Below are 20,150 nucleotides of genomic sequence, written 5' to 3'. Positions count from 1 at the left end.
AACCTTATTCAAAGATTCCTATTTCCAAATGTAGGACAAGTACTATCATTGGGTGTGCTGTCCTTTACAAGGAAGTCCTGAGCTTAAGGAGAGCTCTTCCACAGCCCAATTAAGTCACCTCCTCAACTTTACTCCTTTGTAAGTTGGCTGAGTTTAATTAAAGTCTTTCAGGACCTACTAAAGGGTCTGGTTAGGTCTCCTACTGAGAAGGTGTGAGTGCTTTAGAAGAACGTTCTGGGCTTTCACAAAGGTAATAAGTCTGATTCAGAAACTGTCCGAAGAAGCTGATTATACGAAACACTGCTATGGCTTGTCACGTCTCCCACCCACTCCCAAGACCTGCTTTAGACTCTCATTCTCGCTTTCTGAGCTTCTTCCAGAGTCCCTCAATGGGTGTCTCAGTCTCACATCTTTATCCCTCAAATCTATCTCATACAGTGTGGCCAGAACAAATCTTCTTGGAACGAACTTCTTATATTGTCATCTTCCCACTCAAAACTGTCATTATTTAAAAACAAAGTCTAATGCTTATGTACAGATAGGCATACATAAATGTGTATTGTGTATTTCTTTAATTTCATTTCCAATATTTTTGTTCGAACTAGTTGATCTTTTCTCATCAGTACTTTCCACTACCGATAGTATATAAACACACATATACATACATACACATAAATGCATACCATGAAAAGAATTTAAATCCTTGTTCTGGCCTATCAAGTCCTAGAAGCATTTTCTCTCTCTCTCTATCTCTCTCTCTTAGGACATTGTAACATTTTCCATATACTGCTAAATACAATTCACAAACTCCAGGTCACACCTATTGCCACATACCATTCCCACATTCATAATTTCACTCGTTTCCCGGGAGCTCAGTGAGACCGCAGAACAATTCAAAAAAAGCTCAAAATTAATGTGCTTTAACTTTCTCCATTAAAAAAATAATGAAATGCAAACAGAGAGTAGGTATGGCTAATTGGTATCAGAATCAGAGTTGGAACAGAAGGTACCCAGTTTCCTGGTCAAAGATCCCTTCCACGCTAACATACCGCACTGCTGTTCACATGTTCCAAGAAGACCCAAGGGCTGCAATGAAGGAATTTAAACAGCAGTGAAGTATACAAGTCCATCAAGTTAAAATAGGAACATGTATTGATAGAAGAAGAGGGCGGAGCGGAAACAACAACAACAACGAAAAACACCTTAAGTTGCTAAGTGATCTGACTTCAGATCAGAGCACGTCCCTCTCCACATAAGGAAGTCCTTACATCCCACTCTTAACATTCATTCCTTGAGACTGTGGTCAATTTTGTGACCATCTAAAGCAAACACTACCAACAATAACAAGAGGATTTGAGTCTGGGTATTGCCAAAAGGTTCCCAACGTGGTTCCAGGAGAACATTCAGCCCAGGTGCCCAGTCTCCAAACTGGTGGCCTAGAAGTCTACTAATTAATTGTCTGCTGCCTCCTGCCAACAGCTCTACTGTATTGACAGAGTGCACGCTGCAGCTCTGTGACAGACACAACAGAGAGTAGCCCACTAGTAAAACGTAACAGCCTCTTTTGTGATTGGCCTGGACCTTGGCAAAGACACTGGTTCTTTAGCATGAATTCACATATAATCACCTTGTACTTGTTTAAAAATGCGGATTCCAAATAATACACCAAGATCCTAATTCTGTATAGCCAAGGAGCCTTTGAGAAATATTATACTAAAGCTATTGATTTCAATCTTGCATAAACATAACATCACTGGCAAACATTTTATGTATACCTGCTTATATATATATTTATGTATGTGTATATATGTGTGTGTGTATATATACATGTATGTACACATACACATGTATATGTTTATATACATGTGTGTGTATTTCCAAAGACAAAATGTTGGTGGTTTGGGTTTCATTAACAACTTTTTAAAAGCCTTCCTTTGTAAAAGAGCTGAATAAATTAGTCTGATTATTAGGAATTGCAATTTGTCTAATTGACACATTGAAAGTAAAATGATGGAGTGTAGACATACTTTCCCAAAATGCTTTACCAGCTATTGACACATATAAATATGCATGTGACCCCCATCCCAAAGAGTTTGAATGGCTGACACCCCCTGCCAGAAGTAACTGAAAGTTCATAAAAATCATATTGTGGATACTATAGTTGCTGTCATAAACAGAAGAAATCAACATAGAGGACAGTTATAATATTAAATAAGAATGTTTTTTTTTTCTGGCAATGAAATGTATTTTACATCTAAGAGTTAAAAAGGGAAACTGAAATCTAAAAATCAAAAATCTAACATCAGGCAACATGTGAGAATTAATTGGGCCAGACTGTGATGAATTTCTTGATAGATAACGTTAAGCTCAGAGCCTCTACGGAACATCTTTGTTGTAGAGACATCAGCTAAGTGACAAAACATACGTTGGGAACTGAGGAATGGTACGGCCCAAGGTTCATCGGTCTTGGTACTACTGGCATTTACCTGGATATTTCCTGGTTATAGGAGGCTCCCCTTTGCACTACAGGATATTCAGAGCATCCCTGGTCTCTGCAGGCTAGATCCCAGTAGCACCCAGACTCCTCCAGCTGTGACAACCAAAAATGTCTCCAGGTGTGTGTGTGTGATGGGTGGTAAAATTACCTGGGCTGAGAACCACTAGTCTCAGCATGTAGATGTGCGAGTCATAGCTATACAGGTGATGTTGAAGCCACTGAGAAAGACAAACATACATAGAAGCAAATTGTGAGATACAAAAACACATTTATAGGGTAAACATGGCCGGGGCTTGGGAAGTGGAAGAGGTTTGGTCTAAGAGGTGCAGGAGAGACCAAGCATTTTCTTTCTAACAATGAAAGAGTTTCAGAAAGAAGTCATTTATTCTACAGAGATGAAACAAGAAAAGTATCCTTTTCGTCTGAGAAATAAAAGATCATTATTAACTCATCAAGGCCAGTTTTAGTGGGTTGGTCAGGGCAGAAATGAATTGTAATAAAGGCAGAGAGAGTTGATTAATTCTTAACGCATTTAGAATATGATGGAAGTCAAAAGGGAGGCAGCAAGACAAGTATTTAGGGAAGAGAGGTTTTATGTATTTTTGTTTATCTATTTTTAATGATAAGAGACATAAGAACGTTAAAGGTTAAAAAAGAAAAGGGGTGTGTGGAGCAGGAGAAGATGAGAAATCGCATTGTGAGTCTCAGGGAACAACACTAACATTGTTTGAAATCATATTATACAAAATGACCGTAACCAGACAGGGAAGTGTGACGTCCAGGTTATGGTGCTGATTTTACTATGAACTGACAGCATGATAGGTGTCCTTATTTAAAAGACTCCATTTTCGAACGCATGAAAAATGAAGCATTTAGAAAATGAAAGAACATTAGGAAGTTAAGGTCAAAAGAAAATGTCAAATCTGCGAAAGAAAAGGACAACGCCTTTCTAGAAACAGCCGAGGCAGATACGAGAGCCAAGCAGTAAGAGGAAAACTCAGCTCAGTCAGCCCAATTACAGCCCGACAGCGTCACCGCTTTATGGGTTTTCTGGAAGATATTCAGATCTTTTCAGCCTTGAGAACTGGAGCCTGTGCAATAACCCCACCTTTTCTTAGGAAATGAAATGAGATTTAAAACAAAATTATAGAGATCTGTGAAATACTGTTACTCTTTCCCAACAATGATTGCTTTTAGACAGCTTTCCTCACCTCACAGTTCATTATTCTTTCCTCCTCAGACATAATTTGGGAGTATTTTATTTTCTGTGAAAAGAAAGAAATAATTACTCCTCAAATTATTCATATTTTAGGAGTTCTGAGAGCTATAGCCTTCTGAAGTATGAGAGCAGTGAGGAGTCACATAAATCCTCTGACTGTTTTATCCTCTTTAGAATGAAGAAGTTTGATGACGTGAACTCTGAAGCGCCTTTAATGATGACAGCTGAGTTACCATTTTTCTAACATGTCCTAGGAAATCCAGCAGTAAAATTTAGTGGCCAAAGTTATCTGTCTGGGTGTGTGTGTTTGTGTGTGTGTGTGTGTGTGTGTAGGCGATTTGAGTATATTAACTCTTTAAACCATAAAGTCGTTATCTAGTGCCCTGAGGCAGCAATTTACTAAATGGTATTCTAAGTAGCCTGGAAAATTTAATAGGGCCTCTGAAAAATGACCAAAGGCTTTGGACTGGAAACTGTCCTTAAATTATCCAGCATAAAACCACATTGGCGCAAAGATGCTAGCCATTAATGATGGTTCATATATAACATATATGTAGCCACAAACATTTTGTTGATTTATTTCCAACAAAATGGGCAGTTGCTGACACAGAGGAGCAATCTTCAGAGGAAATGGCTCTGTAAGGTATGATTTGTCTTCCAAATCAAGCTGCCATTACAAATACAAGGATTTGTCTACATCAATCAATCAAATCAATGGCTGTTCACTTTGATGAATAATTTTATCAATAAAAAATTACAACTAAACAATATCAGAATGTATAATATTGAAATATTGTGTCTCAGAAGAAGGAAAGCGTTTGCTTTAACTGGTATTTCATAGAAAATCTCAACAAAGGCTCAAGAAATAAAATATTACCTGACTTATCATCTTGTTATAATAAGAAATGTGCTCCATCCTTCTACTCACATAATGGAAAAAGCAGGTAAATATTTATAAGACAACCCATTTCAAAATGTGTATTAATCAATAAAGTATTATTCAAGAGTGAAAAAGGTCACTAAAGGAGTGTGGGGGACAGACTTTCATCTTATATCTGCTCTTTATTAGCTTTAAATCTCTCCCTTCACCTGTGCAGAGGGTTGGTACCCCTAACCTCTGTGGTGTATCAGGATCAACTGTACTTTATAAAATATTTTAATGCATGTAAGGTGCCATTATGTGACCAAAAGAAAACAAATTTATTGTTCAGTTAGAAATCAAAAGTTACTCTCAGAAGACATCTTTTTACAATTTTTTTTAAAGGTTTTACTTTCCTAAATCATACTGGTCTCTGTTGCCAGATGTGTAGTCCACAAAGTGAGTAAAATCAAGTTACTGGGCATAAAAAGAGAATTTTCTCTAGTATATTCCACTAAGACCTGTGAGAAGAGTCTCTCTCTTGATCTAGATTCACTCTAATGAAGTTTTACATCAAAGAAAATCATAATACAAGCTAGGGGAGGCAGAAGACCAATCCCACCACACCACATAGCTCTGAATTACAGTGTTCTTGTCAAAGTTGTCCCATCTTTCACAAAGTATGTGCACAGCTTTTCATTTTCATTAAAATATACTAAGTGGTTCTTCTATTAATCTTTGGAACTCTGCGGATCAGCGTACTCAGTGTAGTAACAAAGGACAAAAGTCTAACTTTCATAAGTTATTTTTAAGAATCCATAAATACATGGACAGTTGGGAGAAATATGCACACGCTTGGAATTCCTTAAGTGTGTCTGTGGTAGATTCCTTTCAATGTTTCACTCTCTTCCCCTAGTAGTGGAATTATACACCCAAGACTTGTCCAGTAACTTTGCAACATCTCTTCTCCCACGTATCCCGGGATCCAGCTTTGTGACTCGCTTTGACCAATGTGAAGCGGGTGGATGTGAGCAAGCAGTGGTTTGAAATGCCCGTGTGACTGTGCTTGACCTCATGTACCTCCACCTCTGTGAGGAGAACATGCCAAGATATCCCTCTGGGAATAAGAGAAACACATACATGAAAACCAACCATCCAGCCAAGCCCAGCATAGATCAGGAGAACTATCCAGCCAAGTCCACAGACCAGCCGACCCACAAGCAATTCTCAGATCCATGAGACTTAATACACGCATACTGCTTTAAGCTAATGAGTTTGAGATCTGCTACACAGCATTTTGTAGCAATAGCAAATTTAAATGGCTGTGTGTGTACATGTTTATGTGTACATCGGTGTGGTTAACATTGTAATGCATATAAAGATACATAACCCATTGTTCCAAGCCTGCAATGAGCTAATACACTGAATAAGGGGATGGATGCAAATAATTACAATAAATAGAAGGGTGTCCCAAGTTTTTAAAGACATTGAAAGCCAGGACTGATTTCTTCACCTTCCTGTCTTTAGCATCCAGCATATATTTTGCATTGCGTGATTCCAACTGGGCATTATTTGTCCTGAAAGAATGATAGATAATGCAGCTCTGTTTTTTTAGTCTCTCTGGTATTTTCTCATAGCCAGTCTTCCAAATATACCTGAACTGTGTCTCATACAGACCTGGCAGAAACACCCTCCATTCTACTGACCAAAGTGAATGCCTATTAGAAATTTGTTTCAAGAATGACTTATGCATACAAAATGCATTAGTCGGGGTTCTCTAGAAATACAAAAACAGTAAAATGCATGTCTATATAAGAGAGAAAGATTCATTTTAAGGAACTGACTCGTTATTGTGGAGGCTGAAAAGTCTAAAATATGCAGAATAAGGTGGTAGAATGGACACCCAGGGAAGAGTTAATGTTATGGCTGGAGTCTAAAGGCAGCCTGCTAGCAGAACTTCCTCTTCCTCTCAGGTGATGGGTCTCATTTCTACTAAGCCCTTCACCTGATTGGATGAGACCCACCTAAAATCAGCTTTACTCAAACTCTACTGATTTAAATGTTAATGTCACCTGAAAATACCTTCACAGTAACATTCAGAGCAGTTTTTGACCAAATATCTGGGTACCATGGCCTAGCCAAGTTTACATAATAGTAACCAGCAAAAAAGGATGGATCATGGACGGCAAAGAGCAAACAGTATTTTAGCCACAAAGAAAATAATTAGGTTTGTGGATTTTAAATAAATAGTCTAAGATATTTTTAATTCACATCAAAAGGTAATGAAATTATAAAGAAGAATTATCTTATAAACAATGCCAGAATCATGTAAGAGACTGAAGAGACTCAGGGAAAAAACACTGGACAATAATTACCAGTACACTTTCCAGCTCACAGGCTTAAATTTTCTTCCTTATTTCTGTAAATTTTACCTAAATGCCATTCTCCCCCTTGCCTTGGCATTCCTAGACAGTTTCACTGTCATACAGAGCAAAACACTTAAAGTTTTCCTGCAGAAAGCATGAACCTCAAATATCAGCCAAGTATCATCTTTATTGTCATGTGTAATAGCCAAAGAAAAATACAAACTTTCTATTCTCAGTGGGATTTTCTTCCTGAAAAACACTGAAAGTCTATTACAAAGCTTGTCATAAAAATCTCTCCCTGAGCCCTAGATTATCCCGTAACTGCCTAGTGATCCAACACGAGGTACGATGTTATTATAGAAAACTCACATCCTCTTGCAAAAAACAGTCTCAGTAAGACCTAAAGAAATAATAGCAGTCTTATTTCACATTTGTCCTTTTCTAGAAGACGAGGGCCATCTTAGACTCATTCAAGTTCTCGGGTATAAACCAATTTGTCAAAGAATTTCCAACACTTCTAAGTGGAATGTAGCTTCTCTGGGTCACTCGAATATCTCAAGATTCTGTCTTTTCATAACCTCTCAATAAAATGACTCGCCTGATGCTCTTTCACCAGCTTCTTATTCAATGTTGTCAATCTGGCAATATTTGCCATTCTAGAAAGTTCTTGTCTGGTTAATGAGGCAATTATCAGAAACTTATAAAGTTTTAGCATTCTGACTTGTGTTTTAAGGACTGGATCAGATGCTTGAAATTTTAACATGTGGATGATTATGAGAAAGCAGGTTTATTATTTTTTTTTCAAACTTGGGATCAAATACTGGGGAATACTGATAATTACAACTAACATTTTTTGAGCACTTACTCTATGCCGGGCACTGTCAACTCCATGAAGGCATGTGCTTTTTCTGTATTATTCACTACAGCCCAGCCAGTATCTAACACAGTGTCTGGCTTACTACAGGCACTGAATAAACTTTATTGAGTAGATGAAGGCATTACCTCACTTAATCCTCATACCAGCTTCTGAGTTAGATCCAGTATGTTCCTCACCTTTAGTATAACTGATTCTTTGCAAGAATGAGGCAAGTGTCCAAAGTCACACAATGAGTTGGTGGCACTGTTAGGACTAGAATTCATGTCTGACTATATCCAAGGCCTGCTCTCCACCTCTATGTCATATTGCATTTGAATCCTCAACATTCAAAAGAAAAAATGTGAGTGCACTAAAAACTTGCGAATTCATTTATGTGGATGGTTTTTTACTAGATATATTTTTTACTCAAATTTTGTTTACTGAAATATTTGTGCACAAGACAATAAAAAATGACAGAAAATTTGTTCCTCTAACATCTGTATTACGAAACCTATTATGTAGCAAGATAGCTATCATCTTTTTCTTTAAAAAATATTTTTTATTAAAGTATAGCTGATTTACAATGTTGTGTTAGTTTCAGGTGTATAGCATTATGATCTGTATTTTTACAGATTATACTCAAAGTTATTACACGATAATGGCTATAATTTCCCTGTGCTGTACAATATATCCTTGTTTCTTATCTATTTTATACATAGTAGTTGGTAGCCCTTAATCCCACATCCCTAATTTGCCCCCTTCCCCCTCCCCTTTGATAACCACTTGTTCATTTTCTCTATCTGAACACATTTTTGAAAGCCACTATGTATTAGGCACTATCTGGATACTAAAGCCAAACATGAAATAATGACAATTTTTGTCATTGTGAATTCTATGAATGTAACAGAATTAAAACAATCATGTTTCACTAGACACAAAAGGACAGATACTGTGTGATTCCACTTACATGAGGTATTTAGAAATGTCAGATTCATAGAGACAGAAAGCAGAATCGAGATTAACAGGGCTGGGGCGGGTAAGGGAGGAAGGGGGAGTTATTGTTGAATGGGTGAGGAGTTGAGATAATGAAAAAGTTCTGGAGATGAAGAGTGGTGATGGTTGCACAGCAATGCAAATGTACTTAGTGCCAATGAACATTTAAAACGGTTAAAACGGTAAAACTTGTTATATATATTTATCACAATGGTTTTTCTACAGTAGTCATGGCTTAGGAGATATTGGACAAAGGCTGTTTTTAAGAGAAGTGTGCTTGAAAGATACTGGTTTTAGTTTAAAGAAAGTTTAGTGAATAAAAATGTCAGAATTATCAATACAAATTTACGATTAACCCCCAATTCATTTGATTTCTAAGATTATACATTTTACAGGGAACAATATAATTATTTCTGTTCTCTCTAGACCTTCTGTTGTTGTTAGAAGTTTTCTACACTCTAGTAGTTCTTAACCTTTTGGGGATCAGGAAAATCTTTAGAACCTACTGTTGTTTACAGAACATGTTTCTACAAAACTCACAGACACACATACGTGAACGATTTGGTACAGAAATTCACTGGATTTGAAGATGCATGAGGCCCTGGCTAGTGCACCTGATCTAAATAATTAAAGATGGGATCGTAGCTCCTAAAATCTGATGCAGGAGTTTTTCCCCTTATGAATCATGTCTGAAATGAAGGCACGGGAAAATACAAACTTTCATTGTAGGGAAGTTGGTAATATACTATAAATCATTCCAAATAACTCAAGGGAGCAAGTTACCAAGCCTTTGCCAAACTTCCAACACTTGGCCACCCTTGGAATTTACTATAATCATTTGTTGGCTGCCATCACACTGGACAGCACCACCACATGGCAACCCAAATCAATTCTCACCATCCTTCAGTCTGCTTCATCTCAAGATTCTAAATTAGACACTAGTTATTTAGGTGATGGATGGCTACAGACAAGAAGAAGTCAGGGGACCAGAAGCGTTTCCTAAAACTTTACCCATCAATTCACACATTAAATATATTTGCTATATCCAACTAGTATCTTTACTTAGTGTTGCTAAAATCAAAGTTAGCTATAACTTCCAAATTTTCTTTTTCCTAAGCAGTCATAAATATGAAATTGCATGTTATTTGGTGTGCTACCTCTGTGTGTGTGTGTGTGTGTGTGTGTGTGTGTGTCTGTTACTTAAAACCATTTCACACATCACCAGTAGAACAGTACTATATTTTTAAACACTAAGATAGATAATACTTACACATTTTTTTAAAAAGATCTGAGCATTTAAATTATTCTGCCCTAAAATGTTTAAACTCTGTGTCCCCTTTCTTACAGAGTTCACAGGATTCTGTTTGAATGTTAGGTCTCTGAGTTTTAAGTTGGCTTCTCTAGAAGCAGAGTTGGAGTTGAGAATTCTGGTTCAAGAGATTTTTGAGGAGTGAGGGGAGAGAGGAGTTACTCTTTGGAGACTGAGAACAAAGGAAGCACAAGAGGGCATGAGAGAGTAGCCTCAGTCTAGTCACATGGACAGAGAAAGAAAGCTCAGCCAAGCTGCTGTGAGTTACCATCATCCAACACTTGAAGAAGTAAAGGCAATTTGTGTGTGACACCATCTGTGCCCACGACACAGAAAAAACTGTATAAATGCCACCAAGGATTTTGCTACCTTGTAGCCTTCCTTCTATCTGTGAGCCAATCATTGCAATTCTATTGCATGTGGCTTGATGCTACAATCCAGCTTTTCAAAATGTATATCGATTCACTGCTATACAATCTTGACCATAAGCCAAGGAGATAGACGGTATGCTTAAAACGTAAGTTCCTGGTAATAAGTAATTCCAAATGTCAAGGTTTTATCAAAAAATATATATGCCATAGAGTAGAATGCAAAGTTTATATGGATTTGTAAAGTAAAACAAGAAAAATTCTGTTTGAGATTTGAGTTTGCGGTTATGTTCTCTCCAACTCTGAAGTGTATTTTTATTTTCCTCTTTCAGTAGGGGTTATGCTAAAGGAGTAAAGTTAACAGTCATTTATCGAAGGCCAAGCATATACCAGGTATAGCGCTGAGCTATTTATACATACATCACTTCTTATTCATTTCCCCCCAAATCCTTTGGATCCAATGTTCTTATGCCCATTGAGAAATGAGCAAACAGATGTGCGGCCATTTATGATAAATTGCCAAAGCTCTGGTAAAGGGCAAAACCAGAATTCAAACCCTGGAGGAGTCCTAGACAAAAGACATCTTCAAAACCACTGCAATCCTCCACCCTTAACCCCTGTGCAGTATGGACAGGCATAGAAAGGGTCCTTTATAAGTAAAGTCTGGAGCCAGAGCAATATCATGGATTGCTAGGTTCCATTTTATTTGGTAACTAGTAGAATTGTCTTGAGGTTAATAATTTGGGCTCCAGAGTCAGCTTGCCTGGGTTCAAATATCAAGCCCCTCCACTTCTTAAAAATAAGCTAGAAGAATTTATTTCATTTTGCAGACCTCATTTTCTCCTCTGCAACATGTACATAGCAGAAACCCTCCCTGGGCCGTTGGGAGGACTTTTTATTGATTTTTAAAAAGGTCTTAGGAAGTGTGTGGCATGTATAGCAATCTATAAATGTTAGCTATTATCGGTTTTACACTTTGGCTCTCCTTTTACAACTATAAATGAGGTGTCTTCCCAAAATGGCTATTTCTATCACCTGTACAAGAACTGTAGATTCCTTTTTAGTAATTATAGGATTCACTACATGCACAAAAGAGAAAACGTCAGACAAGATTCAAGACGTTGTTTCCTTCGTTCCAGGACCCCATCACTTGCCGCTAATGCTGGATAAGATATTTGACCTCCACACTCAAGTACGGTTCTTATTTTCTGACAGACGGGTCATTTAAATAATGTTTAAGTTGAAGATGGCTTTGTAAAAATTTGTTTTAGATGATTGTCTTCCTTAGTCCAAAGGAAAATCAAGGTTTCTTTCCTCTTCATAAAGGACAAGAACATATTTTAGAAACTGATATGGTAATAGCAATGCTATAGATCGAAAGTTTGTCTCCCCCAAATTCACATGTTGTAGCCTAGCCCCCACTGTGATGGTATTAGGAGGTGAGTCCTTTGGGAGGTGATTAGGTCATGAGAGTAAGAGTCCACATGAATTGTATCTGAGCCCTTGTAGCTGAGACGCCAGAGAGCTCCCTCCCTCTTTCTATGATGTGAGTCACAGTGCAAAGATGCCAGCTACCAACCAAGAGGGAGTCTCTCACCAGACACTCAAATCTGCTGGTGCCCTGATCTTGGAATTCCAGCCCCCAGAACTCTGAGAAATTCATTTCTGTTGTTTATAAGCCACTCAGTTTATGGTATTTTTTTTTTCCCAAGGTAAGTAAGAAGGAGATGGCTTATTTAGATGGGGAAGAAACATGAGGATGAGACCAGAAAACATCTTTGAGAAGAAGTGTTTTCCTCCCCTTTGACAGCCAAAACGCAAATTAGTTTCAGCCCCCTTTGATTTCTACGACAGTTCTTTTTGAACAAAGGGGGAAAATTGTGTTCCTTACCCCCATTCTCCTGAGTGCATAGTAAATTAACAACCAAGTAATGATGAATATGGAAATTAATCAAAAGGAAAACTATAGTTTTCACACACATGTTTCTAAGTGAATTAATGATTTCCTTTATTATAGTAAATGTGTCAAGACAGAAAAATGTGAGGAATAATTAAAAATGTAAGATTAAACGCTGCTGAAACTTTGCCCAGCCTTATTAATGCAACACTGAGCTTAAGCAAAAACCTGGGATAGAAACAGAAATTGTAAGAAAATGTTTCAGCCAGAAATTTTCAAATAAGGATCTAAGGGAAAAAATGCAGGAAATGATAATAGGTTTAAAAGAGAAGTCAAGGGGTGAGACATAAGCAATTCAATTTTAAAGATGGCCAAGGGCAGGAAATACCCATAAAGAATCAAGTGTAACTGAGAAAAATAATCTTGGTAATAAGTCAAAGGAGGGCTTTGAAAGCGAGGATTCAATAGCCTAGTACTTAGCTGCTGGCAGAGTTTCATAAAGGGAGACTTGCACGAGGCTTTCTGCATGAGCAGTGGTGTGTTTCTTAAGGTAGAGAAGACTGTCCAAATGCTGAGACTCAACAAACCGGTTATAGTGGTCAAACAATCATTTTGGAAAACTGTATCTCCTCTTCAAAAATGGAAAAAACAGAGTACGACTATTCAAGGAGCAAATGAGTCAAAAATCCCTGTGCAAAATGAGGGTGCTTACTTTCATTTTAAAAACCGTATGTTTGACCCCAGCACGAGTAAAGCGCGATGCTAGACCCTGGAGAACTTAAAGACAGAAAACACACAGGCTCTTCCTTTGAGGAGTTCATTACCTAGTGAAAGGGCGCAGAGGAGGGAGCAGCCAGCTCTCCATGGAAGTGAGCAAAGTCCTCAGAGCTGAGGGTGCAGGATAAGAAGACATAAGCGTTAAGGGGTTTCCAGGCAGAGAGACTGACACTGGTGAAGGTACAGAGTCAGACTGTAGGCGGTATCTACAAACCGAGTTCATATGCCCGATAAATCAGAAATATAATGAGCAACCGGCAAAGTGGTTGAAAATAGAATAGGTTGGAAATGCAGGAGAGAATCAGGTAATTAAGGGCACTGATGTCATATTAAGGAATTGGTACTTAAAACTACAATTGTTGGGATCCACTGAAGACTTTGCAGAAGGTAAGGAAGGATGATCAGATTCGTGGTTTAAAAAAAAGTTCCTGGGGCAACAGTGGAGAGGGAGGGGCATACAGGAACATTTGAGGGCTCATGCTTAGGGACAGACAACTGGATCCAGACCACAGCCTTAATTAAGAAAAGCAAGCCCTAAGCAACCGTCAGGCTGGTCGCATGAAAAGTCAGATACTAGTATCTTTTCCCAATGGTTGCTGGCTGTAAGGTTTAGATGCAAAAGTGCAGAGTCTTAGCACCGGGCCTGAAACATAATATATGTAAATTAAAAGCAGCTATTATTATGGTCAGAAGAGAGATGAAACAGAGCATGAAGAAAAGTTAAAAGGCAGCTGAAATAACCTAAGAAGGCAGGGGTGAAGGTGGTGGAAAGAGCGTGAATGAAGGAGGTGGCACTAGGGACTGAGAGGTTCCAGACGTATTCAGGAAACTGTAAGTAGAAGCCAGGACTTTGAGCAAGATGAGGTGGACAAGCAAGGGATAGAAGATGAAACTGAGATCAATGGTGTCAGGAGACGGAGGGAGATGCTGTATGGCTCTTTTAACCATGAGACTAGAAGCAACTGGAGTCAGAAAGGCTAATGGGAGGGAAATTAGAATTTTCAAATCATTATTTAACCATAAAAAAATGTGACACTATCTATGAGAGGAGACATTTATTTCTGAGAAATTACTTCTATATTCTACACTCTTCCCCAAACAGAAATGCGGAGGAGAGGAATGAGAGATGGGAAAACCACGTACAGAGATAATGAATGTGCATTTTAAAATACAGTGAATTGATGCTTGAGGGATTATGTTGACTAAAAATGATTTATAGACACTCAAGATCTTACTTACTTTTAAATACACTATTAATAATGCAGTATTTTCTCCATACTTGATTTCACTGAAATTTTTTGACTACTTTAAAATTCCAGGAAACACATAACACAGTTATGGGTAATTATGATTCTTCCATTTGCTTATCTCTACACACAAACAGCAGTTTTTTCAAGCATCTATAAACAATCCGGTCCCAAGTACAAATGGCTTTAAATGTAATACATTTAATTTGCTAAAATTTTACAACATTTCCCAAGAAAGTAACAGTTTGAGCATTTTTACTGGGTGATTTTTCTTCCACTGCATTTCAGAAGTCAGCCCTATGCAATTTAATCTTTCAAAGAATCCTTCTGCTGATAAACTACAGAGAGTACATGTGGCTGATTTGACCCAAACCTTTCAGTTAATAAATATGAGAGGGAGTCTTATAAAGGAAATGCAATCAGGATTTTCACAGGTTTTTCCTGAAGGGTAAAAAATAATACTGGTGTTTGACTCACTTTTATACCTGGGAGCAGAAGGTGTCCTTGCAAAATATCTTCTCGGCAGAGCTCAAGTTGGACAGACAGTTCCACAAGATAAGCAAAGCATGAAAGATATGAGCAGTGTCAGAAAAAACTGGAATAAAATAAAAGCATTTCCCAAAGCATTTAAAATGACAGCAGAAAAGTTTGTTACATGTATCTAACCCAAGTCAGGTGACTTTCTGAAACTGCAAAGATAGACTTCAGGATACTTACTACTGAGATCATACAGATCAGACAGCTTTTAAATTTTATTCATGTATTTATGTATTTATTTATGTAGCTAGTTATTTAGTTAGTTTTTAACTGGAAAGTCCAACTTTACCTCTAGTTAGGATGAGTCTATAAGTGAGATGAATTTCGAGGATGTATTTCAGCAAATTTGGCTCTAATTTACTGTGTGCATTATTTGGCTTTGTAGCCAGGGGTCAAATAATAAGCTGCTTTACGTAAGTGGGCATGACTATACATGTCTTAGTAAGAAATATCACGTGAGGTCAATGTTATAACGATTTTTTAATCAATTACTTCTTCTTTACGCCTCATGTACCTCTGCTACTAAAGGTCCAGAATGTTCAGTGCTGGTTAAAGAAGGAAAACAAACAAACAAAAAATCACAGAAGCACAAAGGCACCAAAACTCTCAGGATCTTAGTGCTGGAGACTAAGGTACTGAAATAAAATAGAAAAAGTTTATTTACATGGCATCCTAGTTGCTTTTTACTACATTCAGTTTGGGACAGAATTTCTGTAATGGAGCAGACCACTCAAGTTTGAGCATGTAATGAAAGCAATTTTCTGCATAGGTGAAGCCAAAGGCATTTTTGATGTTCAAACGCCTAGATACACTTCAGAGAGGAGTATTTTGGAGAGTTTTACCCAGCTATCTCAATTCTTACTACCCTGAACTGTATGTCCCACTGACGCAGACAGGTGATGATCTGGTACAATCAGCAATGTCACACATGTTAAGAGAAACTTGTTTGGGAGCCCATGCAGAGGGACTCTGCTTCTAATTTTTATAAATATGGAGAAAGAGGGCAAGGGAAGAAATTCAGTAAGCTGTTGACTTTCAGACTTTCATTTACGAATCTGTGGCAACCACACTAATTTTTCTCATTACTAATTGCCTACTTTGCATGTTTTCAAGGCTCCCGTATTAGAGCTGGAAGGTTCTTTACCAAAGCTGAGCAATGAAAATACTTGACATATATGAAATAGGATTTAAAAAATGGCAATAGTGTAATTTTAAACATTTATATGACATAAATAATGTGTGTCCCTGCTAATGAAGTAAGAAAAAATAATAAGGATTAATACGTGTTAGAAGAAAAAGAAATGACAACTGCCAATTAAAATTAATAGCTTGGTATTTCTTAAAGCTTATGTACATATGGAGATAGAAACTCACATAGGTTTTCTAAGCACTAGATTTTGCCCTCTCTGAAATGTATACTTAAGACTGTTGCCCATTCACTACTCTGAAATTAGACGTAACTGACTGAAAAGCAAAAATGGTCAATATAGGTAGAACCCCAGGCTGTTGGAAACAGAAAAGAAAATGGACTAAAATGTCAATCACTACTCTTGGAAGTGAGATGAGGCATACATAGTAATGTAATCCTGGATAGTTTAACCTGGCGACTTGGGATCAGCTCAGAAGAACAGGAATGTGTGGCAGAGTGTTCTTGCTGACAACCTTCCAAACCCAGTCTCACAAGTTCCATCATTGTGTGTTGTGGAATAAGAACAGGTCGCGGGAGTGTGATCTAAAGTGGACTCTATTCCTGGTGCCTCATAGGCACCACCCTGGTCGAGGCTTCAACCAACAAAGGTATTCCAGGAGCAGCAGACAAGCATGAAGCTCTTCATGGCCAGTCTTTCACAGCGACATCGTGTGGCAGTGAGAAGAAAGGCACTGGTGCATTGTTCAGACTCAGGGTCTCTGCTTTAGGCAGAAGGACAGAGAAACAATATTTGATGTTTTCCTTGCAGGGCAGATGGAGTTCTAGTGATTAATTAAAAAACGAAAAAGACAAGTGAGTCTATATATACCTCCTGCATTAGTGGAACAGGTGAAGATGGTTTGGTGTATTTAAATTTTACCAAGATGGAAGCATATTGACTATACCACTTTTTTTTTTTAAAGTTAATATATTGTCAGCATTTCCCATGTCTCTCTTTTCACACATACTCATTTTTAATGACAAGGAACTTTTTAGTCTAGGCTTCTTTTTCCTCTAAAGCTTAATACTGCACTGCCATCCATAAAAAAGAATGAAATACTGTCATTTGCAGCAACATGGATGAATCTAGAGAACACACTAGGTGAAGTAAGTCAGAGAGATAAAGACAAATATTAGATCATTTATACGTGGAATCTAAGAAATAATACAAATGAATAACATACAAAACAGAAACAGACTCACAGATGTGGAGAATAAACTTATGGTTACCAAAGAGGAAAGGGAGGAGAGAGACAAATTAGGAATATGGGATTAACAGACACAAATTACTATACATAAAACAGATAAACAACAAGGACCCATTCTACAGCAAAGGAAACTATATTCAGTATCTTGTAATACCTATAATGGAAAATAATCTGAAAAAATATATAAGTGAATCACTTTGCTATATATATAAAATTAACACAGTACTGTAAATCAATTATACCTCAATTGAAAAATAAGAAAACACAGAAACCAAAAACTAAGTATTGTGCTGCTATATAATTCAGGCTTTATGAAAAATAATTTCCATTAACTGACAGGTCACCGTCTTGTCACTTTCAGATAATTAAGGACTAGCCATTGGTCCCTGTACCTACTGTGTGATCTGTTGTCTCATCAGGTTCATGAATTTTGTAGAATTTAGCAGTCTATGGTTAGCTTAGTTAATATCAATGAAGTTCAAAGTCTCTGCTCTCTCTTTCTCTCTCTCTCAAGGATTCCATTTTCCAGAACACCACAAGCAAATAAACTGACACGTGGATCTTTCTGTAGCTGAATAATAGTCACACACTTCATTATATATATTTAGTTCCCAGTAAAATTGCCTAATTTTGTATGTGCTAGCTAGCCTGCATTTTCGGGGCTTTTACACCAGAGGGTAATGCTCACCCATGATTTCTGCACCTAGTAGCAGTCCAATTCCTAGTAACGATCTTCGACAAAAGGCTCGAAAGATCAATCAGTGCCAAAGCTACCACCTTCCCCTAAGCTGAGTTACGGTGTTCAGTCCTCCAAATGTAAAGTTAGCTGGCAAAGATGCTGTTGCTACTGTTGTTTTCTGGACTTAAACTGGGAAGGTGGTAACTGGAACCAAAGGAAAGAATTTCCAACTAATGAAGTGTTAGATTAATAGCAGACATTCAAAGGAAACCGATCACAACACTTCAGTGATTTGCACTGGCATCAACTGAAGCCTCTTTGATTTTCTCCACAAAGAGGACAAAGACTGAACTGGCAAAATTAGCAGCTCAGATTTATGTTCCCTTTCCAGGCTGGAAGCCCCGCCTGAGACAATGTCATGAACATTTTTCCATTTCCTACAGAACAACAGCATGGTTGCAACGTGCCAGACTGTATGACTTAAATGCAAAATATTTAAAACAGTAATTGCTAACTTTGATCTTGTCATATTCCAGGGCAACCTCAGTTTTCTTGAGGATTATAACACTAATATATCTACTTGAACATATACATATTTATCTTATGCATATATATTTTAAAACATGTATTTCAATAAAGTAAGTATGCACTGAATTAGAGTATTAGTAGAAAAGGGGAAATCCCAATATGGTAATCTTGTAATGAGATGTAAATTTAATTAGTAGGGTTTTACACATTTTTGAGCAACATATGTACCTGTTTCTTATTTTCGCCTTTATCCTTTCAGAAAAAAAGCAATATATACTCATACATAATGCAGAATATACAGATCAAGTTTACCCAGAAGTATATCAGATGTCCTACCAATGCATTTTAGTTCCCAGTAAAAATCTAGTTCTAAATACTAATCTAACATGGTTCCACGTGTATCTAACATCATCCTGTTTTGGAACCATTAAGGATCATTTGTCTAATAATAAATTCTAAAAATATTAACTTAAATATAAAATACAAGGCTGCCATTTTGAAGCTGTATCTACTATATGCTCATTAATCATACAATTAAAAACATGTTGAAGTCAAGAGTCAAATTTTACAACCAAAGTGACATTACTGCCCAAGTAGTAGTGTACCTATGATTCCAGATTTTAACTAATATGGATATTAGGTGTTTTTATTTTCCCCAGATATAGATGTATTGTTACTAGCAATGTCTGCTACACAGAACATTAAAACATTATCAAATTGAAATTGAAATAACTCTTGTTGCAAGTAGTATATATAGTAAAATTTCAAGATGGTTCTGAAAGTGTTTTATTTATCCAAACTTAATAATTTAAAGAGTTCCCTCCAGGAAATAAACAGTTCTACTGAAACAGTAGCCCAATGAGGAAGGGTCAACAAATGAGGACAGTGATAACTGCGGATGCTTTTCAAACACGGCATTATTCTCCAGTGGTGATTCCACCATTATTTATCAATAATCCTGGTGGCACAAATTTGAGTCCTCCTATTTTTGCCAATAATCTTAACAGTGGAAAATTTACTCTTTAACCTGCAAATATTAAGAACAACTGCTGAAGAACATATTCTCATTGAAGGCTTAAATTCATTTGAGAGAGTCTTTACTGAGTCGTTTATCAGACTGCTTGATTAGCTCAAAAAGTGCATGCCAAATACTTCCCAGGACAGCCCATTCATTCCATTCTGATAACATTTGGTTTGCAAAAAAAATAACCTTACACTGGCTTGAAATTTATATCCTTAGATCTTTCTTCCATGGTATATGGGACTGCATGGAAAAACTATCAGTCTTCCACAGGTACTTCAGATATTTGACACTGATTATCATCTTTGTCCATCTCCCTGTCCCCTCTCTCTGTCCTTAGCTTTTTATTTTCCATGCTAAACACAGTCATTTCACCAAGGAAGTAAGTAAAAGACCTGTACTCTGGAAACTATAAGACACTGTTGACGGAAACTGAAGCCAGCACACATAAATGGAATGATATCCCATGTTCATCAAGTAGAAGAAATACTGTTAAAATGTCCACACTCTCCAAGCAATCTATAGATACGATGCAATACCTATCAAAATACCCATGATATGGTTCACAGAACTAGAATAAATAGTTTCAAAATTTGTATG

The sequence above is a fragment of the Camelus dromedarius genome, chromosome 17 (genome assembly GCF_036321535.1).
Source record: "Camelus dromedarius isolate mCamDro1 chromosome 17, mCamDro1.pat, whole genome shotgun sequence".
NCBI lineage: Eukaryota > Metazoa > Chordata > Mammalia > Artiodactyla > Camelidae > Camelus > Camelus dromedarius.
This window is presented reverse-complemented; position numbering follows the sequence as displayed.